Below are 13,126 nucleotides of genomic sequence, written 5' to 3'. Positions count from 1 at the left end.
AAGCTTTGGACTCCAACCGATATCTGGTTTTCAATTTGTGTCATCAGAGATATATAATAACCTAACCAAAAGGATCTTCACAATTGTATCCTATGAAAATATTCGTGAAATACAACTTCAAGAACTGAAGGATACACTCCTCGACATGGATTACCCGCCATCCTTTATCGGTTATGGAATACAAAACGTTGCAATACATTTAATATCATATCCAGAAAATAAGACAAACAAAGCAAAGGGATACATCAGAATTAAAAAGCTACCTTATATTTCCACCCACAATCCACAAGAAAAAACAGTGCTCTATAACATATTTCAAAACATTCCAACACAAGGACCAAACTTTACACAATATCAACAGAAGCAACAGCAAAAATGAGCCGAAGATCTGTGGTAGTTTGAAATCTGTCAGATAATATAGTTCGATCACTGTCAATATGATACTCTTATATACAGTAGCGACCTGGCAGAACCGTTAGCACGCCGGGAAAAATACTTATCGATATTTCATCCGTTTTCACGTTTTGAGTTCAAATTCCACCAACGTTGACTTTACTTTTCATCCTTTCGGGGTCGATAGAATAAGTACCAGCTGAATACTGAGGTCGAGTTAGCCTCTCCCCCGAAATTGCTGGCCTTCTGCAAACTTTGAAACCAACATGATACACTCATTTAGACATGATAGAGAGACGCTTAAATTCTTTAAATGTTAGTGAAACCGTAATTACTTTAATTGAAAAACAGGACAAATTGTATAAGGAAGATAAAATGTTCGGTGGTGTTATTTTTGCTACTTGTTAAGTGTTTGGCAATTGAAATGTAAAAGCTACAACAATATATCTTCAAATCACGTAGCATTTCACTGTTTCTGTCGTCGGCTTCCTAACATACACTGAGACCACATAGTAACGGCGAAATTCTAAAGTATAGCGCTTAATTGCTGGTGAGATGTACTTTAAAATGAAAATTAAGTCAGTTTAATTCATCTTAGCAATCAGAGGTGTTATTTGCACAACACGACTGCGAATCCTCAAATGTCTGCAAGAAATCAAATTTATTTTCGCACATTAGTGACATTATATATGGACGCGTGCGTGCGTGTGTGTGTGTGTGTGTGTGTGTGTGTGTGTGTGTGTGTGTGTGTGTGTGTGTGTGTGTGTGTGTGTTGGTAGACGGAAACTAAAAGAAGCCCATTGCACATATGTATACACATATTACGATTTCGCTTTGTCACAGCGATACTAATAACTTGGTGTTAGAACTTAATATTAGTATAAGCCGCAAAATTTTCCTTAAGATTTACACGTTTTTCTGCTTAAATAAAACTTAACGTTTCCTTTGAAATACCAAAGGCGACTACTGATTCAATACTCAGGGATCATATATCATCAAACGCAACATTTTTACCCATTATACTAAATGTCGTGTGGAGGCACATGGCGTAGTGCTTAGAGCAGTGGACTCGCAGTCGAAAGGTCGCGGGTTCGAATCTCAGACCGGGCGATGTGTGTGTTTATGAGCGAAACACCCAAGCTCCACGCGGCTCCTGCAGAAGGTAACGGCGAACTTCGGCTGATTCTTTCGCCACAACTTTCTCTCACTCTTTCCTCCTGCATCTAGCAGCTCACCTTCGACAGACCTATACGCCAATGAAACTGGCGTGGCTCGAGAAGGAACAAACAAACAACAACAACGTGCTAAGAGTTGCCTGTTTTCACTTGCAGATCTCGTATTGATGTTGATTTATGAATTTGAATGAAATGTGTATTTCTTATATTATTCAATTTCAAGTATTGTTTCGTATAAAAGGAAAATCCTCATCGAAAATTCCCAATCGTTGTAGATATTTTTTATTCAAAGTTGAACAGGAATTCAAAATGGAACAACATCTAGAAGTAATAAATGTAGATTAAATATCTGTATACGTTCCTCTCTAAATCTTGCACTCATGTATATATATATATATATATATATATATATATATATATATATATATATATATATATATATATATATATATATATATATATATATATATATATATATATTTAAAATTATAATACAGGGTATTAAGAGATACCACCACGCTGAAAAAATAGCAGTCAAATCCTGACTCCAAAACCACAATAAATGTCCGCAAGGCACGATTAGCGAAGACGAAGATCAAATAAACCAGTATCTCTTGATACCCTGTATTATAATTTTAAATAATTATTACCTTTGATGGTTTTTATTCCCATGCTGACCACTTGATAAGATCAATATTTTAAATACCCATCTTATCCTTATTTATATAAATTAGTTTTGTCAGTGCATTTACTGCGCTGATATCCTGTCCGGGATCGCACGAGAAGTTGTTTAGGCGGGCTATTTAAGCTAGTCGTGTGCATACGTGCATATATATGTATGTATACGTCCGTATATGTAAGTATACTGTTTATATACATGTATTTGTATTTATGTACTTGAGTATATTTCACTGATGAAGGCAGAGCATTTATGCAAAGCCAGAAATCCAGGATTTGAAATTATCTTATTATTTTTACTGGTTTATTTGGTCTTCGTCTTCGCTAATCGTGCCTTGCGGACATTTATTGTGGTTTTGGAGACAGGATTTGACTGCTATTTTTTCAACGTGGTGGTATCTCTTGATACCCTGTATTATAATTTAAAATAATTATTACCTTTGATGGTTTTTATTCCCATGCTGACCACTTGATAAGATCAATATTTTAAATACCGATCTTATCCTTATTTATATAAATATATATATATATATATATATATATATATATATATATATATATGCACGTGTGTGTATGTGAAATACAGAAAGTGCGTGCGTATGTGTGTGTATGTGCTTGCATGTATATAAAAGTATATTGATATCATTCAAGAAAAATTGTTGATTTATTAAAAATATGCCCTCTTTGAGAGAAAGTAAATTCAATCATCGTGGTAATTGCAGTTAATGTCAAACGAAAGAAACCAACCCAAGCATTAAAAACCTGAAAAACACCTAATTACACGTGTTTCTGCCTCAATATTTATCATCAGCGCAGCAGTTGTCTTACTTGACTCCAGCAAATACGAACAATAGACATGTACAAAAAAGAATAGAAAATATTTATGGCCTAGAGTAATTTGCATAATTCAAAAATAATCTTTATTTTCCATATTCATGACATTCTCCATATTCATGGCACTGACCCTCACAGGTATTTCCCTATTTCACTTAGATTATATATAAACTGAAACTCAGCTAGATGATATCCTAGGATGATATCTGGAGACTTATGTACATACTTTTTAATTAAGACTTATAGAATATCTAACCGGGCCTTGCTTTCTGTATCCACTTATTTTCTCCTAGTTAGGTATGGTTTCAATGTCCAAGTGTTTTTAGCTTTCAAATGTGTAACACAATCAAATATTATATTATATCTTGTCTAAGTTAGTCTCTTTTGGTATTCCGATTACTCTGTCAAATGTAAAGCATATTTATTCATATTATTTTGAATTAATCGTGTACTATCTTGTTGCTATGACGCTTCAATGATGTGAGTGATAACGTCTACAATGACATTGTAGAGTAAGTGTGAGGGGCTTGATCTAGCTGTTATGAGCATAAAACAGGTAGGATATTTGGGCCAAATGTGGCCAGTTTAAAGGATTAAATTTATCCCTTTTGTTTCAAGGAAACGCCTCCCAGACTGGACTATGAATGAAGCAGACTGACAAAAGTAAGTAATGCCTGATTATTAATTGCATACGTATGCAACAAAAAAAAATTGGCAATATTAAATGTAACTTGATATTTATTAATGCTACAGGAGGAACAGGCAAAAGCATTCCTGCTGAACGTGACCTTATGTTCGCAAAACTGGTTGAATTACACTTGTGATAGCTTCATCGTTTCGCGGCTGCACTATTACAGCTCGGACGGACGGATTGCCTATTCTCGCTTTCTTATTGATGTATATATATATATATATATATATATATATATATATATATATATATATATATATATATATATATATATATGGATATATATATATATATATATATATATATATATATATATATATATATATATATATATATATATATATACATATATGTATACATATATATATATATATATATATATATATATATATATATATATATATATATTTGTATGTATGTATGTATGTATGTATGTATGTATGTATGCATGTATGTATGTATGTGTGTGTATGTATATATACATATATATATATATATATATATATATATATATATATATATATATATATATATATATATATATATATACGGTAGATTTCTTTCAGTCTCCGTCTACCATATCCACTCAGGAGACTTTGATCGGCACAAGGCTAGAAGAGAAGGCATTTGCTCAAAATACTGGAGTAAGACTGAACTCGGAACTATGTGGTTGAGAAGCAAACTTCTTGTCACACAGCCACTCCTCTGCGTCTAAGCGAATTATTATTTTACTTATAATTCATTAGAAATTTTGAAATTTATAAGTGTATACATGACTGGATTGATTACAGATTATCGAACTATTTACGACTTATCAGAGCTTGATCAGATTTTATGTAGATGGCACAAATCTGGGATATGTAGTGATTAGAAGAAGTGCTTCACAGATCTATTTTTGTTCAATATTTCTGGTGATACTCCAAATTCATTCATCTTTCAAAGTTTGATGATTTCTGCGTTTTTTCTCCAAGATATACGTATAAGAGAGAAAACATTAGATGAAAACCGCCCAAGAGGTTGCAATATGTGAAGTATTGATCAAGGCCAGCTTAAACATAATCCTTAAATGGATCGTCTAATAAAAGTAAACGGAAGAAGAAAACTGGAGACTAGGCACATAATGTCGAAAATTGCAGTTTACAAGACATCGATAAGTTAAAATATAGAAAAATTATGAGAAATCTCCTCGGTACCATCTTCGATCTAATGTGATTTGTGCTTTCATATAACTATAAGCAATCGAAATAAAAGAAAACGACTTACAATGTGTAACACATAAGAGAAAGAATATTGATTTATAACATGCAAATACTGAATAACTAATATAGTGGAGAAGAATTAGAGATAAACTATACTATTTCGCGGCCACAACCAAGATTAAAACGTGCGACTTCTAAATTTGTTTGCACAAAAGTGATTCGAAGAGAAACAAGCACAAGCCTTTGGTGATAACCAAGATAAAGTATAGAAGAGGAGTTCTATTAGGCTACTTTTCAATAACTATTATCTACTGTGTTTACATAAACGGTAAACATTAAAAAGTAGTAGCAGTAGTAGTAGTAGTAAAAGTAGTAAGAAAATAACGCGACCTCATTATCAGTTATACTGACGTTATAAATAGAATTTTTCCAGCTTCAGTTATATGAATAATGTGAAGTCCAACAAACAGGAATCATAAACACAAGCCATTGAATGGAACGCTCATATGAAAGTGTGGTTGTCGCTGTTGAATAGATGATGGAGAGTGTTCCCAATACATAACCAGTAAGTGGACTGAAGACGGAATGAATCTCTATCATGATAGGTGTTTTGTAAATAGTTAAAAATACAAACAAATACATAACCCACGTGGCATGCCTTACATATTTTTCGCATATAGATTATAGACGTTGTAGGTATTAATTCTAATATATTTTTAACAGCGATTATCTGCTCGTGAATCTCGAATCTTGTTGCTTCTGTTGTCCCTCCCGAATTAAGTTTGTGGATTAATGCTTGAGATAGTTTCTATTCATATGTGGGGCATCCGGTTCATAAGCGATATCGGCCTCTTAAAACCATGCTGTCGTGGGTGTTCATCGCGGTTGCTCTCTGTGCTGTCAGCACAGTTTTAAAGTTTTTGCTGCAGTTTTAAATTTAGACTTAAGACGATGGGTGGTTGGAGGACGGACAAACACAGTCACAAAGAAACATACACACACATGCATATGTACATATACGACGGGCTTCTTTCAATTTCCGTCTACCAAATTCACATACAAGGCTTTGGTCGGCCCGAGACTATAGTAGAAGACACTTGCCCAAGATATCACGCGGTGGGACTGAACCCGGAACCTTACACTTGAGAAGCAAGCTTTTTATCATACAGCCACGCGTGAACGTCACTTTATGTGAAAATCGGTGATTGATACAAGTTTGTACAAGAAACATTATATTAAAAAGATCTGGCGACGATACTCTGGAGTAGTCTTGTTTCGAATGACGAGAAAACTCAGGTGAACACACAGGTGCAATAACCAGGTAAATCTCAGGAATAAAAACAAGAACCTCTGTCACCTGAATGGTATTTCAATCCTATTTAATGAACATAACATCTGGAAGGATGAAGAAAAATCATCAGAGGTTCTGAAATGAAAATATTAATGTGGAATATGAAATTTAAAGCAGAAATGATACCGATATTAATAACAGAACATTAAGTTACGCACACGGCATGTACCGTAACAATCGCCACTTAACAAACAACACCGACGCATTCTTTCGACAATAGTCAGTATAAAACAAGTAACGCAAGACATTGGAAACATAATCACCATCCAACAGCGTATTTCAAAGTCACAGAAGAAAGAACACTAAAGCAACAGAAACAACAAAATAAACCTCACCTGAAAACAAACGTAGTCGACAAGCAGAGTCCTGTACTCTCAATAGATAATGCTGCATAGCCTGAACGAAAAGAAGGTGCATCGTCTGAGGGTGAATAAGTCTGTAGAAGAATGTTGAAAAGATAAACATTTCGAAACAGAAATTCCACAATATTTTCAGTAATAATGTAATCGATTGAATTGACTTCAGTATTTTATTTATTTAAGATGTATTTTATCGAACTTAAACATTTTTGAACTGAAAACGCAGAGACATAATTTGATATTAAATGTTTAACAAGTTACAACCTTGATGATGATATTGTCGGCATAAGATATTAAGTTGCAACTTTCAGAAGTTTTAGAAAATTTGTTTTGAAACAAATTAAGAACATCTTAAAATAAGGTTTTATTGCTTTGTTAGATTAAAAGTAAAATCATAGATTGTTAAAATGATGGCTTATTACGCATTTGTGGTATGGGGAACAGCTTAATTTGATGAACGTCAATATAAAAAGAAAATTGCCACGGTAGCTTTTTTGGAGGAAGAGGGAAAATCAAAGAAAGATGATCAAGAAATAAAAATATTCTAATTTATAAACCAATTCATAGCAAGAAAGATAATTATTGAAATACTTTAAAGATATTATGTTAAGATTTATCTGTGCATGTATGATTGAATTTCAATAATTATAATAATTAGTTGTAATTAGTATTTATACACGCTGTCAGGCATCTACCATACTCTGAACGTCTTGAGCGTGACAAGGCTGGCCCCTTTGAATTACAGGTACTACTCATTTTTGCCAGCTGAGTGGACTGGAGCAACGTAAAATAAAGTGTCTTCCTCAAGGACACACTGCGGTGCCGGGAGTCAAACTCACAGTCGTGAATACCCTAACCACTAAGCCACGCGCTTTCACGAATATATATATATATATGTGTGTGTGTGTGTGTGTGTGTGTGTGTGTGTAAAAAATAAAATAAAGCTGAAGCAAATTAACACCAAATATATAGTGCGTGTGTTTTTATTGACTAAACTGGCAACATGACCATCCCCAAATACAATATCTGTTTCAACACACAATTTTACATCAAGAATATATAAACGTGTGTATATATATATATATATATATATATATATATATATATGTGTGTGTGTGTGTGTGTATGTATGTATGTATATATGTATATATATACACACACACTCTCTCACACACACATGCAAACAAACAGAAAAACACGCAAATTACATAATTCGTTCTAACTTCGTTGTAAGTTTCTCCTGACGACTTATTCAATTAATGCGTAATGAAATTAGCTATCAGACGAAAATTAAAGTCCCAGTCAAAATGAAATTTGCAATAAATTTCATTCTCCTTTTAGAATGAAATAACAACACCAAAGACAAGATAAAAGCTTTGGATTGGATTAACACTCAAAGAAGTAGAGAAGTGTTTAAAGTTTCAGGTTCAAGTTCGTCATCATCGAAAGAAAACAAATTGACATTTGAATATGTTTAGAGTGAGTATACACATATGTTGGTCGTTTTGTTGTTTTGTGGCAAGGTTGTGTGTGTCCTCGCTTCCAGTGTTTGTAGAATGTGTATATCGAGTTAAAAGTATTTGTGTATTGTTTTTGTGTATATACATGTTAGTGTATGCTTGCAATAAATGTCTGTGCGTGAATGTTTTGAAAACAGGATGTGTGAATATAGGTGGATTGTTTGAGTGCTCGGGTTTGCTGTAATATGTTGTTTCGGCTGTCTGCACGTGATTTGAGTGAGATCGATTTCGAACTTTGGCACAAGGCCAGAATGGTCAGGGGAGGGAGTGGGTCCATCAGATCGATCCCAGTGCTCAACTGCTACTTATTTTATCGAGTCCCAAAGGATGAAACGCAAAGTAGGCTTCGGCGGAATTCGAACTCAGAACGTAAAGACGAACAATATACCGCTAAGCGTTTTGCCCGGCGTAATAACCGTTTTGCTGGTTCACCGCCTTAATATTCTTTTCTACTCTAGGCACAGGGCCCGAAATTTTTGAGGAGGGGGCCAGTCGATTAGATCGACCCCAGTACGCAAATGGTACTTAATTTATCGACCCCGAAAGGATGAAAGGCAAAGTCGACCTCGGCAGAATTTGAACTCAGAACGTAAAGACAGACGAAATAGCGCTGAGCATTTCGCTCCGCATGCTAACGTTTCTGCCAGCTCACCGCCTTTCACCGCCTTAATATTGCGTTATATCAAGTTTGTAAATGCTTGTTTTCATTGTGAAAGTGTGTATGTGAAAGTTGAATAAGTGTGCATGATGTTTATTTTGGCTGAGCTACACACACGTGTGTGTGTGTGTGTGTGTGTGTGCGTGCGTGTTGACATAAGTGTTGGCGCAGTACTTTGTATTATGTACTTTGTACTAATGCACGTTTGCAGTACTTTGCGTACATGTTAGAAAGTAAAAAAAAAAATCATTGTTTTTTGAGTGACGCGTCTGCACCGCTGCTTTGCCCTGTGCGTATTCGTTTGTATTGCATTATGTCGTGAGTTAAGATGTAGCTTTTGTGATGTGTTGTGGTTTTGGGGTTAATTGTACGTTTGCGCTGGTGGATTTTTCTTACGCATTTGTGTAGTACCATGCTGTTGTGGATGAATGTTTTGTGGGTGCTGCTTTGGTATGTGATCTACAATGCGGATGTGCGCACGTGCGCACACACATACTTTAGGTTACTTTTAAAGTTCACTTTTCAATTTCTAAAACCCCGTAAAGGTGTTTACAATGTGATCAGCAACGAGACGAAGGAAATTGCATTTTTACAAGAAACCAACACTAAGTTCACATCATTTCTTAAAAAAAAGAAACGTGTCACGTTGCCGTGTGATCTACATTTTTAAAGGGAGATTACTTTAGGTTACTCTTTAGTTTACTTTGTGTTAGAAATTGAAAAGTAACCTAAAGTAACTTCCCTTGTAGATCACACGCCAAAGAAGTACCGTTTTGTGTGTATGTTTGCGAGTGAATTGACTGAACCCGGAACCATATAGTTGGGAAGCAAACTTCTTATCACACAGCCATGACTGCGGTTATGTTACATAATTATAATTATAATCATACTAAAATCATTATATTGTAGATATACGTACCTGCAGTTTAATTTTTTTCTCTCTCGTTTGGCCTCTTGTAATCTACTTAATTACTTTTCAATTTTTCTATTGCTTCGATATTTCCAATTTTAGAATAATGAATAATATTCCCCGCAGTCATCTGTATCATATCTTTTGCGTTACTGAGTTCATATCTCATAGCATATGCTTCCAAAGTTAAATGCATTAATTATTTAAGAAGCTTGCGTTATCAGAAAACAATTTATCACTGTCGCGACCTCTGTTTCGGAATATCGACTGGAGTCACATCTGAATGCGTGTGAGTTAGCATAAGCTTTGGGGGTAAGTAAAAACAATGAAAATCAAGACAATAACGAAAAGAAATCATTTTCGAAAATGGTAATTAGTGTCAAGAAGGTAACACTGAGATTAAACCTGGTAAAAGGAATTGGATGCCGGCGTTTCATGGTGAGTAACGAATGGATCTGATCTTGTGAAGAAGAGCAACGATTCTATGAATGTTTGCGTCTTTTCTGACCTCCGTAGCAGAACATAGTCATTCCAGAACTTAACATACGTTACAACGACAGAGAGCAGAAAAGTATACACATATACTTAAAAGCGTGTGTGTATTCACACACGCGTACACACACACACATATCTATCTATCTATTTATCTATCTATCTATCTGTCTGTCTGTCTATATAACGTCCTTGGTTTGTAAACATATATACGGTAACGTCCTTTATTATTATTGTATATCTAACATAATGCAAGCATGTAGCTTTTTAGTGCACTTTGCAGAAAATAAAGAAATAACAGTAATAACGTCGGTGAAAAATAAATACTAAGTAAATTGATTTTACATATTTATCACTTAGAAAATTTTGCTTAGAAAATATTTTTCATTTTTAACCTCGTATTTGTACGCACTAGAAATTTTGACCTTTAATTTTTGGGAAAAAAGTGCGGATTATACTCGAGGATTTACGGTATATATGTATATATAATGTGTGTGTGTGTACATGTAGGTGTCTTTGTGTGTGTGTATGTATATGCATTTATATATTATATTATTATTACCATTGTTGAGTAGTTTTATTTTTATAACGTGCTTTCACTTCACTACCGAGCGCAGCTCTGTGCGCCTTGGGTATGTGCTGTGGTTTGCTGTGATGCTCTTATGGTTACCGTATTGAAAGTGTTTTGCGTAGGATGTCTGCAGTGCCCAGTAGTGCAATTTTCTGTATGTTATATATATTTGTAAGTCCTGGTGTTTTTGTTATGTATTTGTCTGAATATTTTTTTATTATACCTAAGGCACCTACTATGATAGGAATTGTTTCTGTTTTTAGATTCCACATTCGAGTTACCTCTATTTCCAGGTCTTTGTATCTTGTTTTAGATTCCACATTCGAGTAACCTCTATTTCCTATTATTATTATTATTATCATTATTGTTTGATGAAAACCCTCAGCTAATTTTGCTGGGTATAATGGAAAGTGTCAGCTGTCTACAGCCAGCAGACTAAGGTGATACTTGTTTAATGGTCATGTTTCAAGAACTCTGCGAAAATTACTTGCATTTCGAAGCAATGCTGATTTTTTTAGGTGTTCTGATTTTATATTTGTATATTTCTATTTCTATATTTGTATATTTATGGTCTTTTTCAGTCATGTTGGTGGTTGAGTGTTGATACTACCAAGTGCACCAATTACTACTGGTATCACGTCTACTCTCTTCATTGACCACAACCTTCGTATTTCCCACTTCAAATCGTCATGTTCTATCCTTGACCAGCCTAACTGTGCCCCCCCTCTCTCTGTCTCTCTGTTTCGATAATCACTTGCTTTGCCAACACTTCCCCCTCCTCCACCAACCCACCCTATATAAACTCAGGGCGCTTACACTCTGTCATGTATGCACACTGACATTACACATCCATCGGAGCATACTGTCTTCATTCCTTGGAAGCTTACACATGTCATCAGCAGTCACAGCCCATGTTTCACTGCCATGTAGCATGGCTGTTCCTACACATGTATCATATAGTCTACCTTTTAGTCTAAGCGAGAGGCCCTTTGTCACCAGCAGAGGTAGGAGCTCTCTGAACTTTGCCCAGGCTATTCTTATTCTAGCAGCTACACTTTCAGAGCATCCACCCCCGCTACTAACTTGGTCACCTAGGTAACGGAAGCTATCAACTACTTCTAGTTTTTCTCCCTGGAATGTGACAGAAGCTGTTCTCTGCACATTTTCAGGGTTAATAGCACCTGAGCATTTGGCAAATACAAAGACTATCTTCCCAGTTAATCTTCCTTTGATATTGCTGCATCTCTTATGTGTCCATAGCTTACACTGGGTACATCTTATAGAGTTTCTACCTACGTCTTTTCTACAGATCGAGCAGAGCCATCCTGAATGGGCTTGTGGTTTGTCTACCTTCCTACTTATTAGGACTTTGGGTTTAGCTAGGTTGACTCTAAGGCCCTTCGATTCTAGTCCTTGCTTCCACACCTGAAACTTCTCCTGTAGTTCTGATAGTGACTCAGCAATTAGTGCAAGGTCATCAGCATAGAGGAACTCCCATGGGCATCCTGTCTTGAATTCCTCTGTTATTGCCTGGAGGACTATGATAAATAGGAGGGGGCTGCGGACAGAACCTTGGTGGACCCCTACTTCTACCCGGAATTTTTCACTGTACTCGTTGCCAACCCTCACCTTACTGACAGCGTCCTTGTACATGGCTCACTCAGCTCTCACTAACCATTCATCTATCCCTAGTTTCCTCATTGACCACCAGATAAGGGATTGGGGGACCCTGTCAAAGGCTTTCTCCATGTCAACGAAAGCCAGGTACAGAGGTTCATCTTTGGTTAGGTATTTCTCCTGAAGCTGTCTTACCAGAAATATAGCATCAGTAGTGCTTTTCCCTGGCTCGAACTCAAGCTGCATCTCATCTAAGCTGACTCTCTCCCTAATTTGTTGGGCTATGACCCTCTCTGTGACCTTCCTTAGCTGGCCCAACAACTTGATACCTCTGTAATTTCGGTGTTCCAGCATGGCCACAACTCCGAGCTGAAACTAAAAAAAATGTGTGTGTATATATATATATATATATATATATATATATATATATATATATATATATATATATATATATATATATATATATATATATATATATATATATATATATATATCTGTGTGTGTGTGTGTGTGTGTGTGTGTATAGGTGCAGGAGTGGCTGTGTAGTAAGCTTGCTTTCAGTCCCACTGCGTGACACATTGGGCAAGTGTCTTCTACTATAGCCTCAGGCCGACCAAAGCCTTGTGAGTGGATTTGCTAGACGGAAACTGAAAGAAGCCCGTCGTATATATGTATATA

This window comes from Octopus bimaculoides, chromosome 2 (assembly GCF_046866305.1).
Source record: "Octopus bimaculoides isolate indiv1 chromosome 2, ASM4686630v1, whole genome shotgun sequence".
NCBI classification, from domain to species: domain Eukaryota; kingdom Metazoa; phylum Mollusca; class Cephalopoda; order Octopoda; family Octopodidae; genus Octopus; species Octopus bimaculoides.
Note: the sequence above shows the minus strand (reverse complement) of the source record.